General features: G+C 32.9%; 1 protein-coding gene across 3 annotated transcripts in view; it reads left to right on the top strand.

Moving 5' to 3' along the window:
• The first annotated feature begins 323 nt into the window (after positions 1-323).
• rdgC (retinal degeneration C) overlaps positions 324-18,967 on the top strand; it is a 288,353-nt gene continuing 269,709 nt past the window's right edge. For 2 of the 3 annotated variants that reach the window (XM_085807574.1, XM_085807576.1), the window contains exon 1: positions 324-475. The gene's annotated coding sequence lies outside the window, so the exon portion shown is untranslated. The remainder of the gene's footprint in view (positions 476-18,967) is intronic. The other variant, XM_085807575.1, reaches the window with a different exon arrangement.

The following is an 18,967-nucleotide window of genomic DNA, read 5'->3' on the forward strand; positions in this document are numbered from 1 at the left end:
TTTGATTCAATAAAAATCTGTCTATAATGGAATAATTTTCTTTTCTTTCATACAGGAAACCGTAACAATCAACCAAAAGAGCGTGAATGGAAATGAACATTTGACGAAAAAGAAAAAAAAAAAAAAAATATGGAGTCGCGGCTAAAATATGGAATGCATGTTTAATAAGCATGTGTAAGAGCATATAAAAGATGCGCAGGTTTGAGAAGTAAAACTGTGATGTGAAGAGATTAAGGGAAGATGTAATTTTACGCCGACCACTGAGGGAAAAGGGATAAAATACATCACGCATGCGCGTTTTTATTTCAGTTCGGTTTTCCAACGAAAGGTAAACAATGAGAGGTGACTTGTCAGTTGCTTGTCAGTGCGCCGGTCGGGAAGGTTGTTTCGAGAACTTATCTTTTACTGAAAAGAATCACTTTGTAAAATAAGCAATTTCTCCTGCAGCTTTATTGTTAATTTTAGTGAACAAAAAGTAAGCAATTCCTTTTCTTTTCCCTCTTTCTTATCCCGTAATTTCTGGTAAATTTAAAATTAACTTACGGTCCTGAATTAAAGAATTTAATGCAAAATTAATATTTTGTTGTATTAATTTTTTCTCTTGGGTCATAGAATCTGATATATATATATCGCAGAAACTTAATAAATATAAATATTCACCGAGGATGTGAATTTAATTTAAATAACTGCATAATGATGAGATAAGATGAGAAACGTATTTTTGTGTTTTAGGAAATCTTACTTCATTTAAATGAATTGGATTTCCTTTACTGTGTGAGAAGCTTATGGAAAGTATGGATGCTTTAGAAATGTAATAGATAATAATAATTCGGATGCATATTTATTGTAAATAATCGCTTTTTATTGACTGCAAATAACTTAATAAACGAAAGTAACATAATTTTCGTTCTAAAATTTTCTTTTCTGGAAGACAGTTGACGACTTCTAGTAATGTGTTTATAAATTAGTGTTTATAAAACTCGAGGCAGTCAACAGCTGAATTTTGCTTAGCTAAAAAGAATTCTGTTCAAGTAATTTTTCAAAATTCTAACAAAATATCAAAAGAATAATTTTCTATAAAGGTAAAGAAACTAAAAGATCTGGGATCATAGATAACGCCGAAGAAGAAGAGACAAGGAATGTCAAGAGAACTTTTTAATATGCGAAGGAAACTAGCTCGCTTTCTTGTTTTACACGAGAAAGACTAGTGTAGTCCGCTCGTTCAGTTATTAAGAATAAATAAAAAGCAGAATGAACTGGTATTGAGAAGTCTTAACCCACGCAGTTACTGGTAGACTCGAGACTAAAGCAGAATGCAAAGAATACAGCTAGTTATTATTACGCTAGGTAATTATGCCTTTCAACTTGATTATATATACAATTAAAGGTTATAGATACAATTAATTATATTTATGAAAGGATAGCAATAATTTTTGTTATTTATTGTAACTATAGAATTCTTATATTTTATATATATAGACAAATATATTTTTTCTATTTTATAAATGTTTAATCTTCTGGCATTTCTTAATTTATAAATATTAACATGTACAGTTAGTTAGCATCAGTTAGTTAATAATTTTATTTTTTTAATATAGATTCTGTGAGAATCTATATTAAAAAAAAATTCTGTTGCTTTATTCTGTTTTTGAAATTCTGTTTTTTAATTGTTTGCAAGACTTTCTTAGAGTGAAAAATTGTGAAAAAGTATCACTAAAAGTATTTTCTTTCAACTGCATTAGCGAAAGATAGTCATATCATTCCTTTTCGAAAAATACCGTTTTAGATGCAAAATTGAACAGTTTCGCTAAAGAATACCATAAAAGTATCAACGGATGAAACTATAGTTAGAAATATCCTCCTGATTTCTTTCATCCAAAATACGCATTCTGGCACACTGATCCTTGAAAAAGAAAGTTCTAAGCCAAATCTTCTTTCTAAATGCATAAAACTTTTCACAAAATTAAAAAAAAAAAATAATTTTGACAAAGTACATATGCTTATGCGATGAATGTTTTGACTGAAGTGATTTTTTTTATTGTATTCTCAGATCCTTTCTCAAAATACATTGAACCTTTCATAAAACCTAAAATCTAATTATTTATATATTTATTCTAATTCTGAAGTAATCGTATCCTGATGTAATGAATATTTTAGCTGAATGAAGTTTTTCCATATCTGCAACAAAGCAGAACTTCTCGATTTGAAAATTATTTCATCTAATATAACGAACTATCAGAAATAATCTTATAACTCTTTTTAAATTTTACAACATCCATGTTTACATGCAATAGGAGTTATCCTTTCTTCAGACGACTTGAATAAAGCGTTGCCGATTTTTTCACCGATTTAGTTATCAGAACTAGATATTTTGAATATGGGAATAATTCAGTTATTTGAAAAAATTAGATAATTATTAGTCACAGAAATATGGAAAAATGTCAAAGAAAAACGGCTTACTCTGACACTCAAACTCTTAAAGTTCTTAACGCCATGTATTTTGTTAAACATTAACAGAATGATGTGAATGATTTTAAACAGATGCATTTTATCCAAAATGCAATTGAATCCGATCAGCTCGTTACCACAGAGCATCGAGAAGAAGACATTGCCGAAGTGTGGAATGAAATTTCTCAAGTCTAGTAATTTTTATACATTGTTGATTTACATACCTTTCTGAACTGATCTTTGATACTAATTTGTAGATCTTAGGACATAAAGTAATAGTAGTGAATCAGAGAATGTGTATTGTTGCATGCGTATGGGTTCGTAATAGATTGAATGCGCAAGTCCGACAAATAGGTTAATAAAATTTGTTCTTATCAAAATAAATATATCAAAACGCTTGAATTTTCCTCAGAGATATTCGTACAAGTATTCCCAATATCACGCAGGTATAATCAGTAGTTATATTTCAATCTACTAAAAACGTTAAAATACAAGGCTATGCAAAGCGTTTTCTAAAGAGAAAGCTAATTCAGATATCTCAGTTCACTTGGAATTAAACAAATCGCAACAACAATAATTAAGTAACTAACTGAACAACTGAACTGACACGCTTTTTCTTCGGCCTTAAATAGTTTTTAACCGGCCGCGCGAGATCTTTCTAGTAATTTCTGCGTCTCGAGATTTCTGTAAAGCAAAAAGGTTACAGCTAACATGCGGTTACAGATGTAACCGTATGTTAGGTTAATTACGGTTACAGCTAACATAGTGTTCAATTACATTTATTCAATTTAAATATAAATTACCGAGATAAAATTGTACTCAATGTTAAATGCACGTGCCCCTTTACTTTTACTTTTCCGGCATAGCTTTCTCTTAAAATTTGTCTCGCGCTGCATTGCACGGTAATATACAACAATTTTAATTAGAATTCTACTAGAATTAGCTATTTAAATACAAAATTCGTAACAGTATTATATTGAATCTGAAGAGGAAACAATTATATCCGCAAATGTTGCTCCTGTTCTTTTTCTAAAAATATGATAAAGTAAATTAAAAAGCGAAATCTGTGAAACTAAACGAGATTTCAATATCAGATTTCTTTTCTTAAATATGTCATTGCGTAAGATAAGACTTTAAATGTTGAATTGCTTTGTCTAAAATAGCTTTCATTTGTTTACTTAATAGATATTTTTATATTCATAACGAGTAGGTGATTTTTGGGCTTCATTGTTGAATTTCATTGTTAATTTCTCTGGAATTAACGAATAACCTCCATGTAAGTAACTTCATCGCCTCTTCCAGTCGATTCATTAAATCCGGATTCGACTATAATGATGTTACTTAAGTTACCTTAATAGATACTTAGCTAGATATCAAATTGGGATAAGGCTAGCCTTTTAATGTAAACTAAGTGTTGAAACGTTGAAACATTGACCAGTTCACTCACTTTCATTAAGTGTTTTTAAATAAGGCATTCAAATTATAATTTGTATTTCCTTTATGCATTTGTATTTATAAAATTGCATAGTTCTTCTACGTGTTAGTGATAAAGCTTCGTGTTAAAGTGATAAATCTTACGCTAAATTCAAGTCCGAAAATCATAAAAAATATTAAAAAATAGCAGTAATACTTAGACTCAAAGGATTTATGTCACTTGAAACTTGAAGCCGACGAATGGTCTTATAATCCAGCTTTGTTGACAGAATATTAATTGGAAAATGTTTAGTTTATATTTCGAGCACATGGATGTGACATTTTTCAATTTCAAGGGATTATAAATTTGAAACTACTAAACTATATTTGCTGTTTTTCTGACTTTTCATTTAAACTGTCATTTTTTAAAAAACATGGTGCCAAGAATCATATCTTCACAATATTTCCGGTCAAACAACTGTAAATTATTTATAGCGTGTTCTTTCCAGTATTCAGAAAAAATCATTTTATTAATTTTACTGTCAACATATTTTTTATGAATGTAAGCACTATAAGTACCTTTCTTTCAAAACATACGCAGGTATAAATATTTATATCTAACAACACAACAGCTACAACTAAAGAAGCTTGAAACAAGGATAAAAGAAAATAACTTATAATAGAATGTAAATACGGCTAATGCCTTTTACACAAGCATGCCATGAAGCAGTAACATTGAGTCTGATTTTTATAGCTTGCTCTTAGTTTCCGAAATACGGGTCGTTAACGGGAACGATCTTTATGAGAAAAGGTGAATCAATTATTAACTATAATATTCAGAAAATTCTGGCAAAATTTAATCGGAAAAATAATTTACAGCAGGTTATGAGATACCATAAAGAGATACAGATTAAAAAATAGCATGATATATCAAAAAATGCAAAATCTCTTGGAAAGGATTTTCTATAGATCGTAAAGAATACAATTTTAATTATTAGTCACTGGATAAAGAAAGGATAATGTATAATTACAGAGCTCTTTTTCTGCATGTCATGACATTTTATCTGAATTTATTGAGAAGTTTGTGCAACTGTGGAAAAACAAAGCATACCTACCTGCTGTGATGCTACGCAATCATTTGTAAACACTGATTTAATTGTTTATATAGATATTTATACTTATATATTAATTAACGTGTGTATTTAATTATGGCAAAGCACACTAGGGCTATCTGCCTAAGAGAGGGATGCCTTCGTGGAGGACTTTCTAAGGGAAACTGACTCGTATACACGTTACTCATGGGGAAAACCACGAAAACGCCCATGCAGCCAGCCCGTTCGCGGGATTCGAACCTCGGACCGAACTACCAGTGTTCAGCGACTTTACCGCTCGGCCGCTGGTGGGCCCTATTAATTAATGTATGTGTGCGCATTTGGAAAATTAAGAGTTATGAAAGCAACAGAATCGTAACAAAAAGTGAAAAAAACCAGCAAAATGTATTTAGTCTGCCTTTCGCCTGTCTACATACGTATACTGATGTATGTAAATAGAAAAAATTCATAAATTTAATTTACTAAAACAAAGCGAGCGATGTCTATTTACCTGGACAAGATAGTCATTACCTTGAAAGAGGAAGTTTCTTATATTTGGGGCGTATTCGAAAACTAAGTACCGCTTTGAAAAAAAAAAAAAAAAAAAAAAAAAAAAAAAGTAAAACTATTTTTTCGAATCCAATTTATTTTTACATGAAAATACATGTCTTAAACTATTTTTCAACATAGTTTCCGCCAATGATCAAACACTTGTCATAGCGGGTGACCAGTTTTTGTGTACCATCGTCAAAGAAACTTCCCTCCAGTTTCGATAACTACGACTCCACAGCATTTTTCGTGTCATCGTCAGATCCAAAGCGCTTGCCACCAAGCTCGCGCTTCATGCGCACGAACAAGTGATAGTCGGACGGCGCCAAGTCCGGGCTGTACCGCGGGTGATCGAACTGCTCCCAATGAAACTGTCGAATTAACGATTGAGTGACACCAGCAGTATGTGGCCGAGCATTGTCATGGAGCAAGACAATTTCTTAACTGAGCATTCCTCTTCGTTTATTTTGAATGGCACGCCTTAGTTTTGTTAAAGTCTGACAATATGGTGCAGCATTAATGGTTTCACCTCTGGGAAGAAATTCAGTAAGCAAAACGCCTTTCCTATCCCAGAAGACAGTGCACATGATTTTTTGTGATGACATTGTCACTTTGAACTTTTGTTTTTTTCTGAGAATGAGTGTGTCTCCACTCCATCGATTGTTGTTTCGATTCTGGTGTGAAATGACACACCCAAGTTTCATCACCTGTCACAATTTGGTTTTAAAAGTTTTCTCCCTCATCACTGTACCGCGTGAGAAATGTCAGGGCACTACCAAGTCGCTTTGTTTTGTGAACATCAGTGAGCATTTTTGGAACCCATCGGGAAGACAGTTTGCGATAATTCAAGCGGTCAGACGCAATTTCGAACAAAACAGTACGTGAAATTTGTGGAAATGCCTCTGAAAGAGTTGTCATTGTGAAGCGTCTGTTCTCATAAATTGCTTCATCAACTTTCCTTACCAAATCATCGGTGACAACAGAAGGCCGACCACTCCGAGCCTCGGCGTGGACATTTGTTCGACCTGCATTAAACATTCTTACCCACTTTCTCACCATTCCATCACTTATCGCGTATTCACCGTAAACGTATGCCACTTGACGATAAATTTCGGCCCGTTTAACATTCCTCGCGTTCAAAAATTTAATCACGGCACGAATCTCACCGTCAGCGGGAGAACTAATTGTCTTAAACATTTTGAATGTGCACAGCAAACTGAAAACACAACATAGAACAACCAAAATGGCGACAATTGAAAGTCAGTGAACAAGAAAGACTAGAGCGCATGCGCGGGACGCCTACCACAGCGCTGCGACGGCGCTAGAATGAAACGGTACTTAGTTTCCGAATACGCTACGTACATGGAAACATGGAGGATACAAGAAAGATGATTTTATGTGTTTTAGTGTAAGTATATTTGCATTAATTGGTAAACCTTAATTTTAGAAAGGTGTCAAATTTCAAATTTTTCAAAATCCAAGGACCACAATAAATATCAAGTGCTAAATGCGTGATACAAAGCACAGCGATATTAAGGGATAGAAGTATTCTTGCTACAAAAATGCATATATAGTGATTCAGATATATGTTTAGAAGCTACTTCTTTCATGCCTTACTAAAATTTCTTCTACAGTTGTTGACCGGTATAGATAGGGTTGTAAATGTATATATATCTAAAAAGTATCCTTTAAATTTAAACAAATGGCAATGAAGTTTCGAATTATTTTTTGCATTTATAATGAACGAGGCAAATTAGATAATATTGTAGTTAGCAATAATATAACTAGAAAGAGACGCATTAGACTGAATTGTGGCCTTTGAACAAAACGTTGAGACGCTGTCAGAAATCCTGAAAATTTCAGAAGTAACTTGGTTTTGATACATTAACTCCTGACATAATCTTTTAACTTAGCCATAATTGATTAAATACCTACTATTTAGTCGTAACTACATGCAAATTTTGTTTTAATTGTTCACTCACAAGTTTCAAATGCTTTGTTTTCAAGGCTTTTTGCTAGTTCATCTTAGAAGCAATTGCCATTCAAGATTAAGCATGATATAAATGTTTTATGAGAAATATTTCTGAAATAAAATTTTACGAGAAATATTTTGGAACTGGATGCAAGTCTGAGTAAACAGTTGGGGCGGGGAATTAACAAATAATCAGTTACTGCATCAATTTTTATTTTAATAGAAAAAAAAAAAAAAAAAAAAAAAAAACAATCGCACTGACAGACTCTTCAGTATTTAAAAGAACTACACTATATATGAACATTCATATTACATGCGTGATGCTGACGGTAAATTAGACATCAAAAAGTATGAAACGGCTACACTGTGTACATTATTAAAAATTTCTAATGCTTACCTAATTAGTTTCCTTTTATTTAATGATGTAAACTACTAATATAGTTTAAATATTGTTTTTAAACTACGCAAAACTTGAGTTTGATTTTTTTTTCTTTTTTGCTATAACAGACCTCTTTTACAAGCATTTTTAAGTGTAAAACAAGTGAAACGTCTACTTTTAAATTTTAGGTTGAATACGTAAGGTAACCTTAGAGAAGTTTATTGCATTTCTGCTCTCGTTTGTATAGAAATTATACGTAATTTATAAAACAAATGTGTTACGCATGAAACCATGAATCAAAAAATCAAGGTGCCTTTTAGCTTAGCTAAGTGAAATAATCAAATAGTAGGATTTTTGTTTCTTCTTCTTTATTATTTTACTCGTACTTACAATAAGTATCGGAATTCTAGTATTAAGAATTGACAGTGTAGTTGTGCAAAAGTTTTCAAAAGCTGCTGAATAAAACATAGGAGTAGGGAAGATTAAAAAAATGTTTTTGGAAAGACAAGTAACTGCGTATGTACAAAACGTGAAAAGTAGAATAAATAATGCGTCCATAAAATTTCGGCTGCAACTTCAAACTGAAATACCTGAAAGCATTTTATTTTTCATTTCTCGAGTTGTGATTTTATCCTTAGAATAATACATCGAAAATTAATGATAAAATATTTTTTTCACAACGCATGAAAATATTCATAAAGTAATCATAAATAGCTTGTTTCTGCATGTGAATATTATCAACACATATCCAAAGCACTATCGAAACAGAAAAGCTGTAATAATCGTTATTGCCATAAGCTATTCATAAAAATCGTTTTCTCCGGGAAAAATATGCTTCCCCTTTCTTAAATCAAGTATTTATGACAACCCTTAATTGTTGCGTTCAAAGGAATTTCAGCACTTTAAAATATATCAAAAGTGTTACTGTAGCAAATCATTGAAAAATAATTGTCAATGACAATACGCTGCTGTTCAGTGATATTTCAATACCAAGAAAGAGCAATCGAATCTCTTAGAAATCCGACGGTTGGGTAGTTTATCGCTTGAAATGCAAATGATCACAGGTTCAGCTGCATACGCAAATAGGAAACGGTTCCAGTTGAAAACGGTTCCACCGCATAAAAAGGCGCCGGCGGATTAAAAGGTTGAAAAGTTCCGGCGGATAACTTAAAAATTTATTCAGTTCAAAATCCAAGCTGTGTATCACTGCATTCGATTAGCGTTGCTCTGCCAGAATACGGAAACCTGTCTTGGCGCAAAAGTAGATATTACGAATAGTTAGTGGATTTTGAAAAAAAGAATTTGCAGATTCATATAAGGTGGTTTTTCATATCATCAGGTCACCGTTTATGCTGGGCGAAACGTCAGTAGAGTTATGCGTACGTGGAGATAATGAGCAGGAAAAGGTTTGCGGGTTTGACACAACAACATGAAGGATATAGAAACTTGAAACTACGTTAGAAGGGAAAAAAGGGATTTGATATACATAGCAATGATAGGTCGGGCCCTAACATCCACAACGTAATCACAATAACAGAGGAAAAGCATATCAAGCAATATCTGTCAGCATTATTCGTCGCTAATTTCCATAGTAGCTTGGCATCCATTATTATGGCTTCCTCTGACCATCTACCACAAACGTCAGCGAGTTCAACGGTACAACGCTAAATGGATGCAATTAATTTTTTCCTACACTTTTTTATATAATTTGTCATGGCGAGACAGCCGGACGTTAGTGAAGAATCACATATAAAAGGCTACATTCAACACAAAGCTATAGTAGTCCTAGCATGAGCACCAGAGTTTTGGTAGCATTTCATTCACGTTGTCGCTATCTTCGAATAGCCGTTATATAATATGGGCAATTCGAAGATGGTTCTAGAATCTCACCTTTGAGCCGCTCATAGGTGAGATTCTGGAAACAGAAACATTACCGCTCCTACGGAACTTTCTTCAATCTAGCTTTGAACAGGATAGTTACTATCGCTTATATTCCACACAACGCTCAACGTCCCTTCTCCGATCAACATGCATAAATTCTTCTTTAACTTGCTAATTTTAATTATTACTCATTAATCATGTATGGCATATGATTGCTCGAAGTCTGGCTCATATGTCAGCGCCCATAACTACCACTGACGTAACGTGAGTACGTATTGAGTGTACATTCAATGACATTCCACAGAAATCCAAAGTATTTAGGACAGCGATTCTCAACCAGTGGTACGCAAGAGAAAAATAAGTGGTACGTAAAAAGAAGCAAAGTATTTTCAACAACTAAATTTCAAAAATTTCGTGAAGAAAATGAACAATTAATAGGAATTTCTTGTGATCGAACTTTAATTGAAGATTTCAAAAATAACACACTCGTTAACTTTTGGCTGAACCGAAAAAAGAATTTAAAGGCATTTCAAATAAAGCTATAAAATTTTCATTGCCTTTTTCTACCATCTATTTGTGTAAACAAAGAATTTTCTTCCATGATATATTTGAAAAATAAATATAGAACAAAATTCAAAGTGGATCCTAATTTACGGTTAAGGCTAAGTGAAATTAAGACCAGACATAAAGAAATTTATCTCTCTTAAACAGGCCCAAATTTTACACTAAATTTTAAAATTAAAATATTGTAACTTAAATTTTGATAATTAAAATGGTAACCAATTTTTAACCTAAGATATTTTTAAGGTGTGAATATTTAATTCAAATAGCCAATAGGTTGTGCAAATGGTATAATATATATATTAATATTTCTGTTGAGAAACTTAAAAACAATCAATGTAAAATACACTGATGGTACTAAAGTTTTTCAGTTTTTGTTTAGGTGGTACGCACTAGTCAAAAGGTTGAGAACTGCTGATCTAAGATCTTTACCGGTTGATGTCCTCCGTACGCACCACGTTCTAACTATTTAAGTGGGCTCACAGGGTACTGAATTTATCACGTTCCTTTTAGCGTACAGGTTTTCCGTATTAGTTTTTTTTCTATCTTAAATCATATGTCATTGCTGTGGTAAATTTTTGTATCGCAATTCATGTCCTTGCTAATGTTGCAAAGTCACTGAACAGCAATGTATGTAAAAACCAAGTACAAGATATGCTCTTTTTCATACCAAGATACACAATGCACATAATACAACACAATTATCAGAAACATGAAAGAAGCAAAAAAAAAAAAAAAAAAAAAAAAAAAAAAAAAAAAAAAATGCAAATATGCTGCTTGTAGATAAGTTATTTTCTTACAATTTGGCCGAATCTCGGTGCAGTGTTATGAAAGCATCGTGTTCAATGCTATTATTTCGCAAAATGAATTAAAGTTAGGTTTAAACAAGTTTGCATGTTGTATATTAGCTTACACTGCATGTTGTATATTAGTTTACACTGTAAAGTGATATGGCTAACCTTGAAAGAGTGTAAAGGTTTTGTTATTGGAGCTCATTTTTTCAAAAATATACTTATTTGTGCTAATCTTTACGCTACATTTGTTTATTTGAGTAAGTACATTATTACAGCTTTGTTTTTTGGATTGCACTGTTATATTGTATTATTATTTGAATTGACGTGTCGCACTTGTTTATTTCTGATAGTTGATGGCAGAAACTAAAAGCATTGGCAGAATTTCTTATGCCTTTTAATGAGAAAATTTAGCTAAGGCAAAAATTAATTTTGAGGTGTCGTTTTACTAAAAATGTCGAATCAAAACAATATTATGTTGTCTCTAAACTTTCAATTAAAAACTGAAAACTCTTTCTATAAAACATATTGCTGAACCACAGAACTCAAATTTAGCCATCTGGCTACCTCTCTCTGGCTTTGTCATGCCTCTAGTCTCCCAATAGCTCTCCACTGCAGTTCTTCGGGCAAATGATGTCTGGAGATTATTGTAAAAAATTGACTATCTCAGTATCAGAGCAAAATTTGCAGGCTTGCTCTGAAACATGCAATTTATGCTCCTCACAGATGACATATTTCGACTGCAGATCCGTAATTTTCATGCTGTAGTTTCAATCAGCAATTCTTATTTTACAACATATTTAAATTTTATACGGATTGTCTTATGTTTGAACGAGTTACCATTATTTTTGGGAACCAGCGTATATTCACTCTTGTTCAGCCTATGAAATAAAATACGAAAATTGGTTTGATTTAATTATTACCGTAAGAGCATAAGTATGTAGTCAGCCAAGCAAGATGAATATATATATTCTTAAATATCACAGAACGGTGAAAATATTTCGTACTAATATTATAGCAGGTTTAATATCATTTTTACCTAAAACTACACTTCACGTATAAGGGCAATCAGATATGTAAATTTAACATTCCTCCACAGCAGGGTTAGGTCAAGTTATCTGATTATAGTGAAGCACACAAGCGCTACCTGCCTGGGTGGATGCCTTCGTGAAGGACTTTCTAAAGGAAACTGGCTTGCATTCATGTGGAGTAAACTATGAAAACAAACCATGCTGGCAGCCCGTTCACCTGGGATCGGATGCGGATCTAACTTCTAGTATTCAGCAGTCTTAACCACTCGGGCATGGGTGGGACCTACACAGTAGGATCTCTGAACAAGCCATAACTTTAGTTAGAAATTAGTCTTCTTCATTATAAGATGCGATATTGCTTTAGAATGGGTTGCGAACTCTAAGCAAATGTTTTCTGGAGTTGTAGGATATAGACAATGTCGGATATCACTAGTAAAAAAGGTGACATTTTAAATTTATAAGCCATAGATTTGAGCTCTGTTACGCAGACAGAGTAAAGAAGTAAAGGAATGAATAGCAAATAAAACTCTAAAAACAGTTTTCAAAGTACGTGAAATGAGCAGTTGCTTGCACGGGGGCATACAAAAAGTTTCCTTCTTTTTTCAGTACTTGTTTTTTTATTTTAATTTTTTAAGTTACAATTTAGTGTCAATATGGAAATTTTCTTGAATTAGTGTTACAATGTGACACCCAAAATGACTGAAGTTTCTTTTTCTCCAACGAATTATTTCTTAACCTCTCTTGATATCCTTTATTAAAACAAGCTGTTCAAAATGGAAAAACATAAGTTTCAATTTTTTTCAAGTTACATGTGTTTAAATTGGGCTTTTGCATTGCGGTAGCAGTTTGAAATACATGCACAGGTATTTTGAAGAATATAAGAATACATTTACGAAAACATGTTTTAAATATTAAACCCGAAAATGTAAATTTTGAAGCTTTCCTGTATTTTGAAAATCCGAAAACCTTGATAATGATGATCTGGAGGAGCTCAACGCTAATCTGAGAAATACCAGCACAGATACAAACAAAATACTTGAAACTTCGCGTTCTGTTATGTGCAATGATCTTCGTATAATTAGGAAATTAAAAAAAGCTAGAAAAATGAAAGCCTGGAAAGTTAAGACAGCAGTAAATAAATTTAACAGGGTTTGAAGCATTTTGTTGTTCTCTCATAGAACAAAGAGGACTCATTTTATAAATCGATGATGGGATTATAAGTTATTTCTCCCGCCTTCTTTGTATGCCTACGTGGTGTAGTGGTTAACACACTGGCCGCGTATTCGAGAGGTCCGTGGTTCGAGTCCCGGCGAGGGCATTGCTCATTTTTCATCTCTCCTGCTTTGAAATAACCTAATATCTCTACAACATGTGATGAAAAGGGAAACTTGTGAAAGAACGAGAAACGTCAGAAAGTAGCTGCGGATGGAGCATTGCTTTCTTTCTCAGAAACACAAAATCTTCTACTGGAAGAAAATTATGTTTACAGTTTGGGGGACCGTGATCGTGATTCATGTAATTCAATACAGCTTTTAAGACGTGTTTCAATTATCATTATAGGCGCAGATTTATAAGATTCAGCCTAATTTGCTCTCAAATTAAAGGTTGCTTAATATTCTTGTTCCGATCCTTTATAGTCTTCTTAAATATAAATAAGTCTAACGAAAATTCAGTAACATATATAACAGGAAAAAGTTAAATAAATTCCCATAAGTTCATCACAGTTTGCAGTTTAAAAGCAGCAATTAGTAACCATCGCTGTTTGCAAGCTTTTAAGAATTCCAGGGTTCAAAATAGTAAAATACTCAATCTACCTTTAAATAACACTAACACTGCTAAATAATATTGCTCTTGCAAATGGGGATTCTAACCTTACGTTCTAATATATACAAAACTTACTCACCATTTCATACATCGGCTAAGTAAGGAGCTCTTCTTTTAGTGTAACAAGTTATGCTCGCAGTAACCTCTCTAAAGTACAACTTCTGTTGCTATTTATAATTAAATAAATTTGTATTCTGGTGAAGACTGAAGAAAGATAATAAAATGCACAAAAGTAATGACATATTGGGTAAAATACACCTTACATTCTTGAATTAGAAATTTTCTATTAAAAAAAGACAATATATATATAAAAAAAGAGTTCTATAAAAAATTAAGTTAAAAAAGTAAATAGAAAACACTTATAAACAGAACAACTTCTATTCACAGGCTCTTCATCATAATGTCAGACAGTATATCGGAAAAATAACCCTAGCCTAACTAAGGTAGCTTAGTTAGGTATTGAAGCTGTGCCACATCCCTTATATTCTGCTAGTCTGACTTAGTCATGTCTTTCGATTCTTTCTAAAACAGCAGTTTTGAGAAAAACTAAGATGTTGGAAACTCTTTTCTGGTGTTTCTGAATTATAGAAGAGCAGGTTTTATTCACGTGAGATCAATTACTACCCACTGGTGAAAATTCACTAAATCCTGTGACGTGTCTTTTTACTAAAACTGCCGAATCAAAACTATGTTATGTTGTCTCTAAACTTTCAATTAAAAACAGGAAACTCTTTCTATAAAACATATTGCTTTCTATAAAACATATTGCGATGCAGTTTTTTTTTTTAAGTTTCGGAAGGACATTTTTAGAATAATTATGTCTTTCTCCTTCATTTTAAATATAAATTAGAAACATATTATTCGTAGGAAACAATTTCTAATCAGTTTTTAGTAGTCATTCTTCGAAAGAATTCGTATTCCATTTCTCTCATTTATGCTGCGATAGAGTAATCCAAGGTTTATCAATGGTTGATTTTTCATCTATTCCTTATTATCGCTTTCCCAGTTGCAGCTATCTGACACTTTTCACCACCGAGAATTTGCAATCGTGTTATGTGTAAATAATATGCAGAACTCATCCGTAACACGAATGAGAGGAAGAGAACAAAGATATACCTCTGCTTTGAGAGGGCTGCCTTCTTCGAATAAATTTCTGAAGCAAACTGGCTCGTATTTCTATCACGCATAAATAAACATCAAGTATCTCCCACATAAGACGGGTCTTGCTCTTAGACGGGTTATATTCAATTAGGAGCTGTCAGTGATTAATGATTTTATCTATTCGATCATTGATGGGCCCAGAATATACTGAATTTTTATCTTTCTTTAAGATACTGATTGCTATATTTCAGATTTCTTAATTTAAAAGAATTTGAGGTAAATTATAAATCTTATGTGTAAATATTCTGCGTTCATAATATTCTGCCCAGACGAGTGAATAAGTTATAGGATATGAAATCCCGCTAGTGCTAATCCATTTTATATCCTAAAACCTTACGGTCGCAGATTCAACTAGCTAACGGATCGAATGCACGATCCGAAAGCAGATGACGGGCCTAAATCATTTTACATGTTTTTTTTTAAATAAAATGAAGTCTTTTTAACAAAATAATTCTTTCAAATAAAACATTTTAGCTAAAATTTAAATTTAAATCATTAAATATTTATCAAACCATGCAGACATACTTAAGCAATATAGATAATAATGAGACAAAGGAAAAATTCAAATTTTTATTTATTTTCTACCTGAAAATCTAAGGGTTGACATCTGCAAGAAATTGTTGTTGGTTAAGTTTGGAATTTAAATGCGTTGACAGCTAAATATTAAAATTTCAGCCGGACATTAATTTCAAATAATTCAAGTTATTTAGTGTTTCATTTGGTGACTTAATCTTTACATAGTGTTAAGGCAGAAGTGATCTGGCAACCACGATGGGAGAAAACGACAACGTGGTTAGCTAGCGTCCATTATTAGTGTGCTTGATTGCGTGCTGAGAGGTGCACCTATGCGATGGCAAGAGTGTCCATCCAAACAGAAGTTAAAAGAAATAAAGCTACAGTCCATTAAATCTTAGTGTTTGTGTTTCATGAGTATGTTTATTCTCGAACATAATTGTGGTCCGTCGAGCCGGTTAGGAAGATTAGTGCCTATGGATAAAGTGCTGGTTAAAAAGCTTAAAGGTGAAGTGTTAAATTAATAAAAAAGTGTGATATGTTACTTCGCGTTCGACATAAAAATTAGTGTGTGTTTGGATTTACAAATTTCGGGTTCATTTGGATTACCTCAAACGGAGGTAAGTGAATTTGCTCATATGTTCGGTATTATTAATTAACGTTAATTATGGAAGCATTTTTAATTAAGAAAAGAATTTTAAAGTCAAATATAACGAAAGCGACATCAGACTTCGAAAAATATACTTGTGATGAATTTCAGTTACAACTTTTTGAAAATAAATGTGCAAAATTTAATAATGAGTGTTCAGATATTTTTGATAAATTATTTGTAATAGTTGATGAAAAAGAGTTTGACAAATATGTAACTGAACAACAAACTGTTCAAGAGAGTATTGATAATTTGTGGGTTAAGGTTAAACGACAAATGTCAAAATTTAGTGCTAAAGATGCAAGTAATGTAAAGATTGAAAATACCAGTGCACAAGGTATGAAATTACCTAAATTAAACTTGCCGTCTTTTAGTGGAAATATTCAAGATTGCTTAAGCTTTCGGGATCTTTTCATTTCAAGCATTAATAATAATAATGCATTATCGGATTCCCAAAAGCTCTCGTATTTGAAGTTATCGCTTCATGGCGAAGCAGCTAGGATTATTCAATCAGTTACAATTTGTGACAATAACTATAAAATTGCTTGGGATTTTTTAGAAGAGAGATACTCCAATAAACGTGATCAGGTTTTCGCTCAGATAAGCGTTTCATGTCAATTTCTCCCATACAAAATGAAAGCCCGTCTTCTATTTTGAAATTAGTAGACACAGTGAATGAAAGTGTAAGGTCTCTGGAAATATTAGACCGAAAAATAGAGGGATTCGCAGAAACATTTCTTGCATATATTTTCCTGCAAAAATTGGATGTTTCCACTCGTCTTTGGTGGGAAAGAGATTCAAAAACAAGTGAGTTACCTAAATTATCTGAGCTTATTACATTTCTAAAAAATCATGCTAGAACTTTGCAGTCGTCAACGTCATCTAATGTGTTTATTGCAAAAAAGAGTCAACCTATTCAAAAGGTGACTGCCTTGGTGTCAAATGTTAAAGGTCAAGATTTTAAATGTATTTCTTGTAAAAGTATCAATTTTCACAAGTTGTATAAATGTAATTCTTTCTTGAAAATGACTGTAAGTCAACGTCTTGAATTTGTTAAGAAACATAAATTATGCTTTAATTGCTTGGGTTTTAATCCGACTCATACTGCAAAGAACTGTCGTTCAGAATTCAGCTGTTCAAAATGCATGAAAAAACACCATAGTTTACTGCATTTTCCCAATCAAGACATTTCGCATTCACCTGCTACTATAGCGAGTTGTGTGGGGAAGGAGGAAGCACCGGCTAATAATTCTGACTCTCCTTTAGTAGACAACTCGAATCTAAACCCTGACGCCAGATGTTTTGAAATGTTATCTAATTGCAACCAAATAAACAATTCGGAATTTATTGGTTCGTCTGTAACTGCTTCACAAGTGATTTCGAAGGAGGTATTACTATCTACTGCTATTATTTATGTTAAAGATTCTTTCGGGAATTTTATTGCTTGTCGAGCACTTGACTGCAGAAGTCAGTGTTCGTGTTTCACCTATGATTTCGCTAATAGGCTTGGAATAAAAGGGAGTAAAATTAACATATCAATTTGATGTTTAAATGGAAAAGCTCTATCGGTAAAATCCAAGCTTACTACTGTGATATCAAACAAGCGTGATTACCACCGTGCTCTCGAATTCTTTGTTGTACCTAAAATTAATGATTTGGTACCAGTGAATTATTTTAAATTTTCATTTTCACAGCTTCTGCAAAAGATCAAACTAGCGGATCCTCATTTTGACAAGCCCCAGAAAATAGATGCCTTGTTAGGTGCAGAATGCTTTTATGAACTATTGAAGGCTGATCAAATTCATCCACGAAATTCTAATTTAACTCTTCAAAATTCCGTATTTGGATACATTGCTATCGGTGTAAATGTTGGTTCAAATTCAGGCAATACGATTCAGTGCGGATTTATGAAAGTCGAAGAAGACTTAAATTCACTAATCAAGTCCTTTTGGGAAATTGAGGCTGTTACAGAATCTCTCAAACTAAAAAATAAAGAAGAAGTAGAATGTGAGGAGCATTTTAGAAAAACCCATCAGAGGGATATTGAGGGTAGATATGCAGTGACGCTACCATTAAGGCAAGATGTTCATTTGGGTGATTCTTCGCAATTAGCCACCCAGCGGTTAAATAATTTGTGGAAGAGACTAGACAAAACCCCTGACATGTCTAGGATGTATTGTGAGTTCATGAGTGAATATGAAGCGTTAGGGCATATGCAAAAAATGCAGAGTGTGACGGAAACTCCTAAATACATAATGCCTCATCATGGTGTTTATAAGGCAGACAGCAGTACAACTAAGTTACGAGTGGTATTCGACGCATCGGCTCCTTCATCGTCTGGTTTTTCATTAAACGACTGTTTGATGAATGGAGGTGTAGTTCAAGATGACCTGTTTGCTATCTTGCTACGATTTAGAAAACACAAGGTGGCTTTCACTGCTGATATATGCAAAATGTATCGGCAGATTCGTATAGATCCTCAGCAACGCAAACTTCAATGCATACTTTGGAAAAATACGTTGAATGATGCATCTAAACTTTATCAATTACTTACGGTAACATATGGAACAAAATCAGCGCATTTTTTAGCAACAAGAGTGTTGAAGCAGTTAGCCTTAGATGAAAAGGATAAGTATCCATTGGCTTCTAAAACGACACTCAACGATTTTTATGTTGATGACATTTTGTCTGGTGCAGAAGATGT

This window comes from Stegodyphus dumicola, chromosome X1, assembly GCF_044657685.1.
Source record: "Stegodyphus dumicola isolate Sdum_Otavi_A_Nest chromosome X1, ASM4465768v1".
NCBI classification, from domain to species: Eukaryota; Metazoa; Arthropoda; class Arachnida; order Araneae; family Eresidae; genus Stegodyphus; species Stegodyphus dumicola.